Raw genomic sequence first — 15850 nt, forward strand, 5'->3', positions numbered from 1 at the left:
CAGAGCACTTTGTTACACGTAAAAAAGTGTTACACTCCCACCACCATGGATATATTAATCATCCTAGTTTAGTATAACTCCACTACCATGTCCTAAGTCACTACCATATCCAAATATGCGCTGGTCTGGATCGTATTTTATTCACGGCCCGAGAACTCTTATATAAGTTACAGTTTCAGTTAAACTGGACAATAAATCCGTTTTTCATGGGATTAAAACCCTAAATTGAAGGATCGGTCTATATGGTAGCCATATCTAAATTTGGTCCGATATGTACTGCAATCGGTGAACAAGAGGCTTAAAATAACTAACTGTTTCAAAGTTCAGCGAAATCGGGTAATAAAAGCGGCTTTTAAGGGCGAAGACCCTTATCAGAACATTGGTCTATATGCCATATAAACCGATCTTGGGTTTTGACTTCTTGACCCTCTAGGGGGCGCAATTCATATCCGATTGGAATGAAATTTTGCACGACGCGTTTTGTTATGATATCCAACAACTGTTCCAAGTTCAAATCGGTTTATAAACTGATATAGCTGCCATATAAACCGATCTTGAATCTTGACTTCTTGAGCCTCCACAGCCCGTAATTATTATCCGATTCAGCTGCAGTTTTGTACAACGGCTTCTCCCATTACCTTCAATATATGCATCAAATATGGTCCGAATCGGTCTATAGCCTGATACAGCTCCCATATAAATCGATCTTTCTATTTTACTTCTTAAGCCCCCAAAGGGCGCAATTCCTATTCGAATTGGATGAAATTTTTACGTTCGTCCGTTTGCCTGTTGAAATCACGCTACAGTCTCTAAAATTAGAGATATTTAGCTGAAACTTTGCATAGATTCTTTTTTTTGCCCATAAGCAGGTTAAGTTCGAAGATGGGCTATATCGAACCATATTTAGATATAGCCTCCATATAGACCTATCCGCAAATTTAAGGTCTAAGGCCCATAAAAGCCACATTTATTATCCGATTTTGCTGAAATTTGGGACAGTGAGTTGTGTTAGAACTTTCGACATCCTTCTTCCATTTGGCCCAGATCGGTCCAAATTTGGATATAGCTGCCATATAGACCGATCTCACGATTTAAGGTCTTAAGCCCGTAAAAGGCGCATTTATAGTCCAATTTTGGCAAAATTTGGGACAGTGAGTTGTGTTAGCCCAGTCGACAACCTTCTTCAATTTGGCCCATATCGGTCCAGATTTGGATATAGCCCTTACGCCCTTAAAGGCGCATTTATAATCCGATTTCACTGAAATTTGACACAGTGATTTATGTTAGGCTTTTCGACATCCGTGTCGTATATGGTTCAGATCGGTCTATATTTATATATGGCTACCAAAAAGACCAATATTTTGTTCTACAAAATTGAACAATGACTTGTTCTTATTAGACCTCTCAATATCCGTGTCGAACTGGTCCAAAGCGGACCATATTTTTACAAAGCTGATATGGGGGTATAAACTATGCATTTATTACCGGATTATGACAAAAGTTGGTTCACATATATACCAGATGTGGCTGGTATCCAAAGTTCGGTCCGACCGAACTTTACGCCCTTTACTTGTTTCAAATGGCATAGTTCCTCGCAAATTTCACCAGCATTAGGAGAAATTGCCACCACTGAACATTTTTTCTGATGTACTCGCAGGGGTATGAACCTGTGCGTTCAACGTCATAGACGGACATGCTAACATCTGCGCTGTGGCGGACACCCCATAATGGCGTGAAGCGGAGTAATATCCCCACTCCCTTTTCTAACTTAGCTGACTTTACAGATTCGAACCAAATATGACGAATTTAACAAAAAATGCCCATGCCTATGGTAAAAGATTTATTACTTGATTTATTGATATTGAATCTTAAGTTGTAATTAAATAGATCTGCTAATGCGTCTTATTATTTAAGACAAAAATCTTTAAATGAAGCTCAAAATATCGTTTATGTTAGAAAATTTACTTTGAGATGAGAAAATCCAATCGGAAGCTTCTGTCCGTTAGTATATAAAAGGTCTTTATTTTAAAGATTCGCTTCTTCATTACAAAAATTCTTAGATTAAGGTTAAAATCTTTAAGTTTAAGTCAATTGATTTTTCAGTGCAGAAGGATCTTAACTAATACTTGATCATCAGTTAAAATCGGAAAGGTCGACGCAGTCCGAGTTAAGAGAGTGGGCGACGAATGGGCATGCAACCCTGTGGAACAGTGAAAGGGTCGCCAGGGCGACGAAAATCCTATGGAGGCATCCGGATTGTGAGAAAACGAGGCTATTACTGAAAGGAAACAAGCAGGAGGTTACTAAAGCTTTCGGTATCATAACAGGACATATTAGCAAATTTGGTCGTTGAAGTCCAAACACATTCCTAGCCTAACAAGTCTCCGTTATGCTGAGAATGTAGCATTTTCTTCAATCATATTAACTCGTTTTTTTGCAATTATCCCAAGCACTTGTCTTCTGGGTTTTTGTTTTTCCTTATATTCTCTCCCATCTGCACACTTTAATTATTGCCTTCACGGTCAATGTCTTAGCTGTTGTTAATGACACTGCAACCAGTCCACGATCAATAAAATCATTGCCAGTTGTTGTGCTGTGTGTGCAACAAGGAACACCAACAAAGTAATAGAACCAATCATTAGATACTTAGGAAGTTCGTCTGTCGCTTCCAAAAAAAAAGAGGCAATGGCTGCTTAGATGGAGGGTAACTTGAGATTTATGCTGTAATGGCGCTTGCAGGTTGAAATTTTTCTTTTTGAAATAGGTCGTTATTTTGAATTTGAATATGATTTTCTGATTCAACGCCATCTTCATGTGGATATGAGTAGGATTGGCTAATAGTATTTATCATATAGTTGACGTTTTTCCCCTCATTTGTTTTTTTGGATTTTACCAGAAATTGGAAGGAAAACGTTATCCAAGAACGTTACCGAGGTTTAATACTGGTAGCAAACTTTGGACTCCTTCATTTGGTTTTCTAAAGCTATCGTGGTAAATCGCGTGTGTAAAAGTTCAATTTAGTAACTTGGTGAAAGTTTTTTTTTTTAAAGTGAATTGACGTTTTTTTTTTTATCCACATTGGTTTTTATTTTTTTTGTGTTGCTTACGAACAAGACACTTGGTGAGTTTTTTTTTGTTCTCGTTTCACTCTTTCGTTATGAGAACAATTTTTTTGTTTCTTTCTTTTTTTTTTCCGATCAGTGCCTCCTCTTAAAAATTCCTACCATTTTTGGACCATTGGGTCCCATAGAAGAGCTTTGGAGGCTTTCCTCAGGGCTGCCTAAGCCCACAGGATTTTTTTGCCTTTTTCTTGCCACCTTTATGAGGTAATACTTTCCCTAACATAATCAAATAAAAGGCTCCCTTTTGATAGCAAAAAAAAAAAAAATTCAATTTTTACATAGGTTTCTACATATTGTATATTCACGGCACTGTCGAGCACCGCAGAAAAGAAAATCACCGATTGAAACCTGTCCTCGGCTCAGTTCCCTTTTTTTTGCTTCTCAGCAAAATTTTATTGTGGTTTGCTTACACTGAAAACACTGGAGAATTCAGTCTTCTATTGTCGCTGCATCCTACATATCGTCTCTAAACACAGGGGTTCGTTGCCCGACGAAGAAATTAGACCGGATAATATGTGAGATTCGATGAAGGTGTGTAGTTTTATGGCCTGGAAGCCCGAGAATCAATGAAAAGTGGTATAGTTTCGACATAGAAAGCCTGCCAATTAACCCCCTGTCCGTAATCGAACAACAGAAAAACGTACGATTGTTTCGTGATAATTACTGTGAACAAAACTTAACATCTAATAACTGCCTGGAATTATTTTTCTGCCCATCCAACACATAGTATTATATATTTCTTTTTAAATTTTTATATTACTTTTCATTTTGTGAGACAAAATTATAAAATAGTTTTTCTTTAGTATGTGCTAATTTTGCTCGGAGTTGGCGTGATTTTTCTAATAAGTTTTAAAACGGAAAAAAAGTGAACAAGAAATATTGCAAAATTTGCAAAAAAAAAAAAAAAAGAAAGGGAAAAAATCTGAAAACATAGAATTTAAATAATTAGAGTTGTGAGAGAAAAATTTTGTTGGCAAATCTTGTCCTTTTTTTCTCCTATTTTTTTTATTTCATAAGGTTTTTTTTTCATTAGTTTTTGCCGAAATTTTGTTCATTTCATTCCCTTCCATAAAGTGTTATTTTACCTGCAATTTATTGTTGCGCAAAATTCTAAAAGCATAGCAAAGATTTGCGAAAACATTTTTTTTTGGCATGATTACAGTGATCCCGTTTGTTTGTTGCCAAAGAGCACAGGTTGATACACAATCAACATTACATTTGTATAGCTATACCTTTTTGTCAAGACTGTTATTTACAGACCATGTTGACTAAAGTTCATAATGTTGCAGAAACAATGTGTTCTTGTGCTTTGCGTTTATAAGTATGCGTGGTGTTTATAAACATCGTTGGAAACAAACCATGTTGCGATATATTTCTCTCGCAACATGTCGCTATGAGTACTGATCATTTTAAACCATTACAACGCAACAATTTCTCTCACAACACAATGTTTAATTACATGCAAGATCTTCGATCAACATAAAACAAAAAGAGCGGACAAACACGAAAGCAACATTTCTCTCTCGCAACTTTAGGCATTCAATCACCTTTTGTACACAGCACCATTTCAGCCATCCCAGCAACATTTCTCAAGCTGTCGTCAACATTGATACTCTCCTAGATCCAGTTCTGAGAAAGGCCTTTCAACGATGGACCCGATTATAGAGAAGAGAACAAAGTAAGTCATTGATCTTTTCTATGTTGCTTTGATATCATTATTTTTTTTTTTTTTTGGATAAAGACAAATGCTGCTGATCTAGTAAAAGGGTGATCAATTTTGCATTACATTTATTTTTTTTTTTTTTTTTTTACTGCCGGTTTGTTCAAGTTTTGAATTTTTTTTTATTCATTTTCAAAAAAAACGAAAAGAAAAACACAAGGCAAAAATTTAAAAATAACTAAAAAGGAAAATAAGATTATTAATACAGAAAATAAAACAATTTTTTTTTATATAACAATTTTGCTAAAAATTACCACACACCAGTCCGGGGATAAAACTAAAAATACGAGTGTACTTTTATTTAGTTTTTTTTCTCTACACGTGCGTATTTACTTTTTTTCTCTCATGTATGCAAATAAGGATCAGTACCATACCTTGCATGAACAGGTTGATTTTTATTATTATTTTTATTTCTTTACTACATTAATATTAATTTTTTTTTCTTAATTTGCTTTAAGTTTGTTTTATATCTTTTTCTTTATTTCTTTTGTTTTTCAATTATATATTTTGAATTTCTAAATTGTCCTAAAAAGTTCGTATTTTTATGATTTCTTTTGTAAATAAAATCAATATGAATTGTGCTTAAATTTTAAATATTTCTGGTTGATTTCAAACATTTAGCAGTAGGGCTTGCTGGTGTGGGCTTGGGATCATAATGACAACCCTTCTCTTATGGACGTATTTTCGCATTATGATCATGGTTGGGTGGGCATCTCTGGCAACAGAACATCATGTTGCTATAAACCATTTGCTGTCTAAACTATCTTCCTCTTTCTTCGCTGTATCTGTCCGCTACTTTTGTATCTGTTGGTTTCTTTCTTTTGCTGTCCAGCCAAGAGATACGCACAGCACACAAAATAGTCTGATGCACGCAATACTGAATGTATTTGTGAGTAACAATGAGCGGAAATAACTATAGTGGAGTTTCTAACCCCCCCATTCCGACGAGCAATAAGGCCGGTGGAAAGCGTGCATTGCCTCCACAAGTTAGCTACCACCATCTTCCGACTTCTTTAATTGTTATATGTTACATTATAAATATAAATGGCGCCCAACGTGGGGCCCGAATGGGTTAATATATCCTTAATTCCACCTTTTTTTTATCCTTTATGAAAAACTGATATAACTCCTTCGGCTCCTTTCAAAATCTTCATTTTTTCCTTTCTTTTGCTTTTACTTTTCTCTATAACTTTTACTTCCTATAGTACCCCTTTATAAGTCAGATTTCGCTGATGGTCAAGAACTTTAATCCATTCTCGACTACTTATAAAGAATGCTATACTAAACCATACTCTCTGTTTGTGTTAAAGTTCGGTTCATTGTCGATTGGATTGCAGTGTCTGGATAATTCTTTAAGCTAGACCTGACCACGGCCCAGAGCGGGTTAACATTCTCAGCCTAACATTTATTTGTGTGAATGTTTGGAGTTTAAGTCTCTAAACCACCAAATATTTTTTTTTTTTTTTCTTTTTCCATACTGTCCTTTATGTTTCCTTTTCGTGATATCAAATGGTAACCACTTGCAAGCCTCTGCAGTAAGAAATCAAACAGAAATAAATGATAAATTGAATTTTTGGTAGTCCGGAATTTTTTTTTTTTTTTTATTTTTGTTTTTTTTAACTTTATCTCTAATCTAAATTTATTCAAAATAAAATATATTTATTTTCTACAATTAAAATTCTCTTTATTATTTTTTTTTTATTCACAACTAAATCCTAAAACTTCCTTTTCAATTTCGTTGAATTTCTTTTTTTGAAATTATTTTTGTATTTTATTTTATTTTTATTCATTTGTCTATTTATTAATTTTTTCTTTTTTAAATAATAATAATTTAATTGACCTTAAGCCCTTATGTAAATTTTTATTTTTCATTAGCTTTTGTCCAACATAACAATTTTTTTTCCGTTTTGGGAATTTATCTGTTGTTATTAAATTTTAATAATTCTTTCCAAACGGTTCTTGACTTATTTTTTATAAGAGGATATCGTCCCCCATACAGTAAAAAAAAAAAAGGAAAAAAAAGAAAATGTCGCTCAACTTAAGTAGGGAAAATATCGTCACAGATGCTGAAGGCGAAGCTCGTCCTGTTTGCAATGCATGTGCCAGTTTAATAACGTCTGAGTTGCAATTCCAACTTGCTTCTTGCGGTCATACATTTCACAAAACTTGTCTCGCCAGTTGTGCAAAAATGAGGCCATATTGTCCGGTCTGTAATGCTAGATTACACGGTGATGGTCAGGGTGTAGGTTCAGCAGGGGTTAAGACTCGATCACAGAAGAAGAATACGGGTAATCAGGCTTCGAACGAACAAGGCAATGAACAGGCTTCTACTAGCGCGGCTGTTGGAAACGGTGGTGCTGCTACAGATAGTTCCACCGCTGTAAATCCTGATGCACTTAAGGAAATGGTAACATCGGTTGTTTCAGCACAGCAGTCTCAACTGTTTTCCTCTCTTAGCGACCAAATGTCCAAATTGATTCAAACCAATATAGAAGTCAGTCTTTCTCGTTTAAATTTAAATGCAAGGCCAAATACACCTTCTACTAGTCATGTGCATCCCCAGTATACACCTCCCTCTCAAGGTCGAATCGTTCCACCACCACGGATGCAAACTTTGCCAGCTGTTGAGAATCAGACGTTCCAACAAATCTTCGGTCTTTCTTTGGGTAGCAGTGATCCTAATAACGTTCAGAATCCTATTAATTCAGGCCCCATGAATTCAGCTGCAACCGGTGCTGCCTTTACCCACTCATCGCTATCAGACCTGGCGTCTCGTCCAGATAAGGTGTTGCACATAATAGCGAATTGGCGATTGAAATTTTCCGGAAATTTTAACAGTCTGTCCGTTGAAAGTTTTATATACAGGGTTGAAGCCCTCACCATTCAAACTCTTCAGGGCGATTACGATTTACTGTGCCGAAATGCCAGCTCTCTTTTTGAGGGTAAAGCAGCAGATTGGTTTTGGCGGTACCATAGATCCGTTTCCAGTGTCTCTTGGCGTGATCTTTGTAGGGCCCTCAGACAGCAGTACGGCGATTCCCGGACTGATGTGGACATCAGGGAATTAATTAGAGATCGGAAACAGAAGAATGGCGAGAATTTTGACAGCTTCTTTGAGTCAGTAGTTGAGCTAACTGATCGTCTGAAACAGCCTCTGAGTGATGACACATTAGTTGAGATTTTAAGACGGAATCTACTTCCGGAGATTCAACACGAAATTCTAAATGTGAGAATTCATTCGATTCAGGAACTTAGGGATATCTGTCGAAGGCGGGAATTTTTTATGCAGGACATTCGACGAAAGCACGGTTCGTCCTTTTCCAAGCCGACCACTATGCCGAGAAGGATATCGGAGCTAGGTAATGACTGTGTTGAGGATAATTTTAGCACACAATTTGAGGAAGAAGGGGAGGCAGTTTCTGCAATAAGTCTATGCTGTTGGAATTGTCAGAAACCAGGACACAGATATCAGGATTGTTTAGCGGACAGGACAATCTTTTGTTATGGTTGCGGAACCCCTGACACATACAAGCCAAGTTGCAAGAAGTGCAATTCAAAAAACGGTCGACCGAGTGCACTGAAGAGTGCACAGAGACAAACCGAACTCGACTAGATGTACTTAAAAGAACAAATGAAACTAAAAGCGATTATTCACTAACAGGAAGTGACAAAATTGTAACAGGAAGTGACAAAATTGTAACAGGAAGTGACGATTCCTTAACCGAATGTGACAGTAATTTAACCGAATGTGACAATGCTTTGCCAGGACATGATGTTTTAAGACAGGATAATATGCCTCGAGGATTAGATCCTTTTAAGCCATTCCATGTACGACTCCAGGAATATGAGGAAGCTAGAGAGAGAATCTTCGGGGAATCCCCTAAGACTAGTAGATCAACAGCCCGAATGCGCTCTTTTTGGAAGAAAGTACGAGGTTTTAAGAAGAAATTTATTTGCTCAGTGTTAAATAAACCGTGTGACGTCAGGCCGTATGCTGAGGTTTTACTTTTTGGAAAAAAAATTTTAGGTCTTTTGGATACTGGTGCATCATTGAGCTGCATTGGAGCTAAGGCAGCAGAGGAGTATTTAGCTTCTGGCCAACCATTTAAGAAATTGAAGTCATCAGTCAAAACTGCTGATGGAAGTGGTCAACAGGTTGTAGGATTTGTGGATAGTTCCATTATTTTCAAGGGTGTAGAAAAACCGATTACGATTTTTATAGTTCCAAGCCTCGATAAAGATTTGTTCCTAGGGGTTGATTTTTGGGAATTATTTGATCTTATGCCACCGGGTCTAGTAAACGTTGATTGTTCCTCTGATACTCAGTCTTGGATTTCGGAAATTGCACCTCAAATTTCACTATCGGACGTGCAGAGAATGAAGTTGGATCAAGTAATCAGCTTGTTTCCTTCATTTGCCAAGGAGGGATTAGGGCGAACTAATGTCTTAGAACACGTTATTGACACAGGCACTGCGAAACCCATTAAACAGCGTCATTTCCCTGTCTCTCCAGCAGTGGAAAAATTGATTTATGACGAGCTAGACAGGATGCTCGAGTTAGGAGTTATTGAGGAATCCAATAGCGCGTGGTCTTCGCCAGTAGTTCTTCATCGGAAGCCTGGAAAGAACAGACTTTGCTTGGACAGCCGCAAGCTAAATTCGGTCACAGTTGGAGATGCGTATCCGCTACCGCATATAGATGGTATCCTCAGCAGGTTACCGAAAGCCGAATTCATAACAGCTTTAGATCTTAAAGATGCTTTTTGGCAGATCCCTTTAGATCTGCAATCTAGAGAAAAGACAGCTTTTACTGTTCCTGGGAGACCACTTTACCATTACACTGTGATGCCCTTTGGGCTTTGTAATGCTCCCCAGACCATGTCCAGGTTAATGGATAAGGTCATTCCGCCGTCTCTCAGGACAGAAGTTTTTATATATCTTGATGATTTGCTAATTATATCTGACACTTTTGAAAAGCATCTTGAAGTTCTTAAGCTGGTAGCGCGGAAATTGAAAGAATCTGGTTTGACGATTAACGTTGGAAAAAGCAATTTTTGTGTCTCTGAGGTAAAATATCTTGGTCATTTGGTTGGTGACGGGGTTATTCGAACGGATCCCGATAAAGTGTCTGCAATTACCGACTTTCCAGAACCGCGATCCGTTAAACAAGTTCGAAGATTTCTCGGAATGACAGGGTGGTACCGAAAATTTATCAGGGACAACGCTTCTATTGCCACGCCTTTAACAGATTTAACTAAAACAAAGCAAAAATTTGTCTGGACTAATGAAGCTCAAATAGCTTTTGATGCTCTTAAGACCCATCTATGCACTGCTCCAGTTTTACATAGCCCAGATTTCACAAAACCATTTTTTATTCATTGTGACGCTAGTAAGACTGGTATAGGAGGAGTTTTGGTTCAGAAAGATGCGGAGGGTGAAGAGGTTCCTATCGCCTTTATGTCGAAGAAGCTCAATCAAGCCCAACGCAACTATTCGGTTACCGAACAGGAATGCTTGGCAGCAATGCTGAGTATTAAAAAATTTAGGGCTTATGTGGAAGGACATGAGTTCACAGTTATCACCGACCATGCGTCTTTGAAGTGGCTCATGTCCCAAACAGATTTAAGCACTCGCTTAGCTAGATGGGCCTTAAAGTTGCAAGGATTTAAATTTAAAATTGAACATCGGCGTGGTAGTCTTAATGTGGTTCCTGACACACTTTCTAGGGCCAATACTGACGACATGTCCGCTCTAGGTCCGAATTGTCTGTCCGCATTGGAAGGAGACTGTGGGATTTTCGTAGATCTCAAATCTACACATTTTCAATCGGACGAGTACCGACAACGACTTGACAAAATCGGGAAAAATTTAGATAAAATGCCCGACTTAAAAATAATAGACGGATACCTATACAGACGGACAGAGCATGCTTCCGGTGAACAACTTCATGATGACTTATCATGGAAATTATGGATTCCTCGAGAGATGGTTCCTGAAGTGTTAAGGCGAGCTCATGATGATCCATTGTCATCCCATGGCGGTATAAACAAGACGTTGTTCAAAATAAGGAAATATTATTTCTGGCCGAGTTTAGCAGTTGATGTCAAGGACTACGTGAATAATTGTGAGATGTGTAAAACTACAAAACATCCTAACCAGACATTGCGGCCACCAATGGGTAAAACATCCGAAACTAATAGATTTTTCCAGAAAATATATATCGACTTTTTAGGTCCTTACCCGCGATCCCGATCTGGCTTCATTGGCATATTTATAGCCCTAGACCATTTTAGTAAGTTTCCATTTTTGAAGCCAGTAAAAAAATTTACAACAGATGTTGTTGTTAAATATTTAGAAACTGATTTGTTTCATATATTTGGTGTTCCGGAGGTGATAGTTTCCGATAACGGTTCCCAGTTTCGTGCCAATTAATTTAAAGAATTTTTAAACCGCTATGGTGTCAACCATTTGTTTACAGCCATTCATGCCCCTCAAGCAAACGCCTCGGAGAGGGTTAATAGATCCGTGTTGGCGGCTATAAAATCATATGTGAGGCCTGATCAGAAGAACTGGGACGAATTGCTCAGTGGTATCGGTTGCGCCCTTAGATCAACTGTTCATTCTGCCATAGGAACTTCGCCATATTATCTTGCTTTCGGTCAAAACATGATCACAAACGGTTCCACTTACCCGTTGTTGCGGCAGTTAGAAATGTTGGAGGATAGGGCCGTGAAATTTAATAGGAATGATTCCCTTGCCATTATGAGCAATAAAGCAAGGATTTTGATGGATAAACAATTCGAAAGAAATCAAAAGACCTACAATCTTCGTTCTAGAAATGTATCCTATGATGTTGGCCAAGAAGTTTACCGGCGAAATTTTAAACAGAGCAGCTTCGAGCAGGGATATAACTCCAAGTTAGGTCCAACTTTCCTGAAGGCACGGGTTCGACGGAAACTGGGCAATTGCAATTATGAGTTAGAAGACTTACAGGGCAAACTTTTAGGTACGTATCACGCCAAGGACATACGTCAATAGTTATAGTTCACCTCGCAAGCGGTATCAGCTTTGATGGTGAGAATTTCCACCCCAAAGCCTGATTTTGTTGGGGGGGAATTGTAATGGCGCTTGCAGGTTGAAATTTTTCTTTTTGAAATAGGTCGTTATTTTGAATTTGAATATGATTTTCTGATTCAACGCCATCTTCATGTGGATATGAGTAGGATTGGCTAATAGTATTTATCATATAGTTGACGTTTTTCCCCTCATTTGTTTTTTTGGATTTTACCAGAAATTGGAAGGAAAACGTTATCCAAGAACGTTACCGAGGTTTAATACTGGTAGCAAACTTTGGACTCCTTCATTTGGTTTTCTAAAGCTATCGTGGTAAATCGCGTGTGTAAAAGTTCAATTTAGTAACTTGGTGAAAGTTTTTTTTTTTAAAGTGAATTGACGTTTTTTTTTTTATCCACATTGGTTTTTATTTTTTTTGTGTTGCTTACGAACAAGACACTTGGTGAGTTTTTTTTTGTTCTCGTTTCACTCTTTCGTTATGAGAACAATTTTTTTGTTTCTTTCTTTTTTTTTTCCGATCAGTGCCTCCTCTTAAAAATTCCTACCATTTTTGGACCATTGGGTCCCATAGAAGAGCTTTGGAGGCTTTCCTCAGGGCTGCCTAAGCCCACAGGATTTTTTTGCCTTTTTCTTGCCACCTTTATGAGGTAATACTTTCCCTAACATAATCAAATAAAAGGCTCCCTTTTGATAGCAAAAAAAAAAAAAATTCAATTTTTACATAGGTTTCTACATATTGTATATTCACGGCACTGTCGAGCACCGCAGAAAAGAAAACCACCGATTGAAACCTGTCCTCGGCTCAGTTCCCTTTTTTTTGCTTCTCAGCAAAATTTTATTGTGGTTTGCTTACACTGAAAACACTGGAGAATTCAGTCTTCTATTGTCGCTGCATCCTACATATCGTCTCTAAACACAGGGGTTCGTTGCCCGACGAAGAAATTAGACCGGATAATATGTGAGATTCGATGAAGGTGTGTAGTTTTATGGCCTGGAAGCCCGAGAATCAATGAAAAGTGGTATAGTTTCGACATAGAAAGCCTGCCAATTAACCCCCTGTCCGTAATCGAACAACAGAAAAACGTACGATTGTTTCGTGATAATTACTGTGAACAAAACTTAACATCTAATAACTGCCTGGAATTATTTTTCTGCACATCCAACACATAGTATTATATATTTCTTTTTAAATTTTTATATTACTTTTCATTTTGTGAGACAAAATTATAAAATAGTTTTTCTTTAGTATGTGCTAATTTTGCTCGGAGTTGGCGTGATTTTTCTAATAAGTTTTAAAACGGAAAAAAAGTGAACAAGAAATATTGCAAAATTTGCAAAAAAAAAAAAAAAAGAAAGGGAAAAAATCTGAAAACATAGAATTTAAATAATTAGAGTTGTGAGAGAAAAATTTTGTTGGCAAATCTTGTCCTTTTTTTCTCCTATTTTTTTTATTTCATAAGGTTTTTTTTTCATTAGTTTTTGCCGAAATTTTGTTCATTTCATTCCCTTCCATAAAGTGTTATTTTACCTGCAATTTATTGTTGCGCAAAATTCTAAAAGCATAGCAAAGATTTGCGAAAACATTTTTTTTTGGCATGATTACAGTGATCCCGTTTGTTTGTTGCCAAAGAGCACAGGTTGATACACAATCAACATTACATTTGTATAGCTATACCTTTTTGTCAAGACTGTTATTTACAGACCATGTTGACTAAAGTTCATAATGTTGCAGAAACAATGTGTTCTTGTGCTTTGCGTTTATAAGTATGCGTGGTGTTTATAAACATCGTTGGAAACAAACCATGTTGCGATATATTTCTCTCGCAACATGTCGCTATGAGTACTGATCATTTTAAACCATTACAACGCAACAATTTCTCTCACAACACAATGTTTAATTACATGCAAGATCTTCGATCAACATAAAACAAAAAGAGCGGACAAACACGAAAGCAACATTTCTCTCTCGCAACTTTAGGCATTCAATCACCTTTTGTACACAGCACCATTTCAGCCATCCCAGCAACATTTCTCAAGCTGTCGTCAACATTGATACTCTCCTAGATCCAGTTCTGAGAAAGGCCTTTCAACGATGGACCCGATTATAGAGAAGAGAACAAAGTAAGTCATTGATCTTTTCTATGTTGCTTTGATATCATTATTTTTTTTTTTTTTTGGATAAAGACAAATGCTGCTGATCTAGTAAAAGGGTGATCAATTTTGCATTACATTTATTTTTTTTTTTTTTTTTTTTACTGCCGGTTTGTTCAAGTTTTGAATTTTTTTTTATTCATTTTCAAAAAAAACGAAAAGAAAAACACAAGGCAAAAATTTAAAAATAACTAAAAAGGAAAATAAGATTATTAATACAGAAAATAAAACAATTTTTTTTTATATAACAATTTTGCTAAAAATTACCACACACCAGTCCGGGGATAAAACTAAAAATACGAGTGTACTTTTATTTAGTTTTTTTTCTCTACACGTGCGTATTTACTTTTTTTCTCTCATGTATGCAAATAAGGATCAGTACCATACCTTGCATGAACAGGTTGATTTTTATTATTATTTTTATTTCTTTACTACATTAATATTAATTTTTTTTTCTTAATTTGCTTTAAGTTTGTTTTATATCTTTTTCTTTATTTCTTTTGTTTTTCAATTATATATTTTGAATTTCTAAATTGTCCTAAAAAGTTCGTATTTTTATGATTTCTTTTGTAAATAAAATCAATATGAATTGTGCTTAAATTTTAAATATTTCTGGTTGATTTCAAACATTTAGCAGTAGGGCTTGCTGGTGTGGGCTTGGGATCATAATGACAACCCTTCTCTTATGGACGTATTTTCGCATTATGATCATGGTTGGGTGGGCATCTCTGGCAACAGAACATCATGTTGCTATAAACCATTTGCTGTCTAAACTATCTTCCTCTTTCTTCGCTGTATCTGTCCGCTACTTTTGTATCTGTTGGTTTCTTTCTTTTGCTGTCCAGCCAAGAGATACGCACAGCACACAAAATAGTCTGATGCACGCAATACTGAATGTATTTGTGAGTAACAATGAGCGGAAATAACTATAGTGGAGTTTCTAACCCCCCCATTCCGACGAGCAATAAGGCCGGTGGAAAGCGTGCATTGCCTCCACAAGTTAGCTACCACCATCTTCCGACTTCTTTAATTGTTATATGTTACAATGCATTAGCGGTGCCTCTTCATTTTTCACTTGATTTTTTTTTTCCTTTGCGTTCCATTGAGAGATTTCAGCGGATATGTGGTGGAATGCATACCCAGTCAGCCAGACAACCGAACAGCCAGCCAAAGCCAAGACTGTAGGGATTGAATGTACATTGAACAGGCCTTCGAAGAGTCCCATACGAATTCGTACACCACAAGTACCTTGACATTCGAATGCTATGGCCATTTGAGCACATAGACAGAGAGTCATTCCTATCTTTCGCAGATAGTCTATCATTTGGACAAATGCATCCAGTGAAGATGTGGAAAGCAACAAAGCGCATTGCTCAGAACAACCCATACATGCCAACCAGCCACATGCGCCATCTCATGTGAGTTGCATTTGAAAGCATTTGAGGCTAGAAAACAAGAAAGATAGGCGACGCGACGATGGCTTTTTTAATGCAATTCTTGTGTCCTTTTAAGCGTCGGTTGACGGCAATTGATATTCGCCTTTGCGACCGTCTGAGTTGCTGTCTGTCTGTGTGTTCTCTGTTTATTAGCCTCGTTGATGGCCACCAATTGTCGGCCTTAATAAAACGGCAATTGTTTAATGTGGCTAATGAGCAGTTATGATCGGGAGCGGCATGAATCATTTCTTATCTGACATTGTCTTTCGTCGCAAAAGAGAATTGTTGTAAGTAATGCATTAACAATTACACTAGGTAACAAAAGTGGGAAAATAAGGTACGCAAAG

At 37.0% G+C, this 15850-nt stretch overlaps 1 protein-coding gene and 1 long non-coding RNA gene across 3 annotated transcripts in view; one reads left to right on the forward strand and one right to left on the reverse strand.

The window, feature by feature from the left end:
- LOC106080698 (putative phosphatidate phosphatase) overlaps positions 1–15850 on the reverse strand; it is a 234762-nt gene that overhangs the window by 62588 nt on the left and 156324 nt on the right. The window lies entirely within an intron of this gene.
- Positions 12224–13063, forward strand: LOC131997589 (uncharacterized). The gene is made up of 3 exons (XR_009398292.1): positions 12224–12358; positions 12439–12563; positions 12642–13063. It is a non-coding gene; the product is annotated as an uncharacterized LOC131997589 (long non-coding RNA).

Source organism: Stomoxys calcitrans, chromosome 5 (genome assembly GCF_963082655.1).
Source record: "Stomoxys calcitrans chromosome 5, idStoCalc2.1, whole genome shotgun sequence".
NCBI lineage: Eukaryota > Metazoa > Arthropoda > Insecta > Diptera > Muscidae > Stomoxys > Stomoxys calcitrans.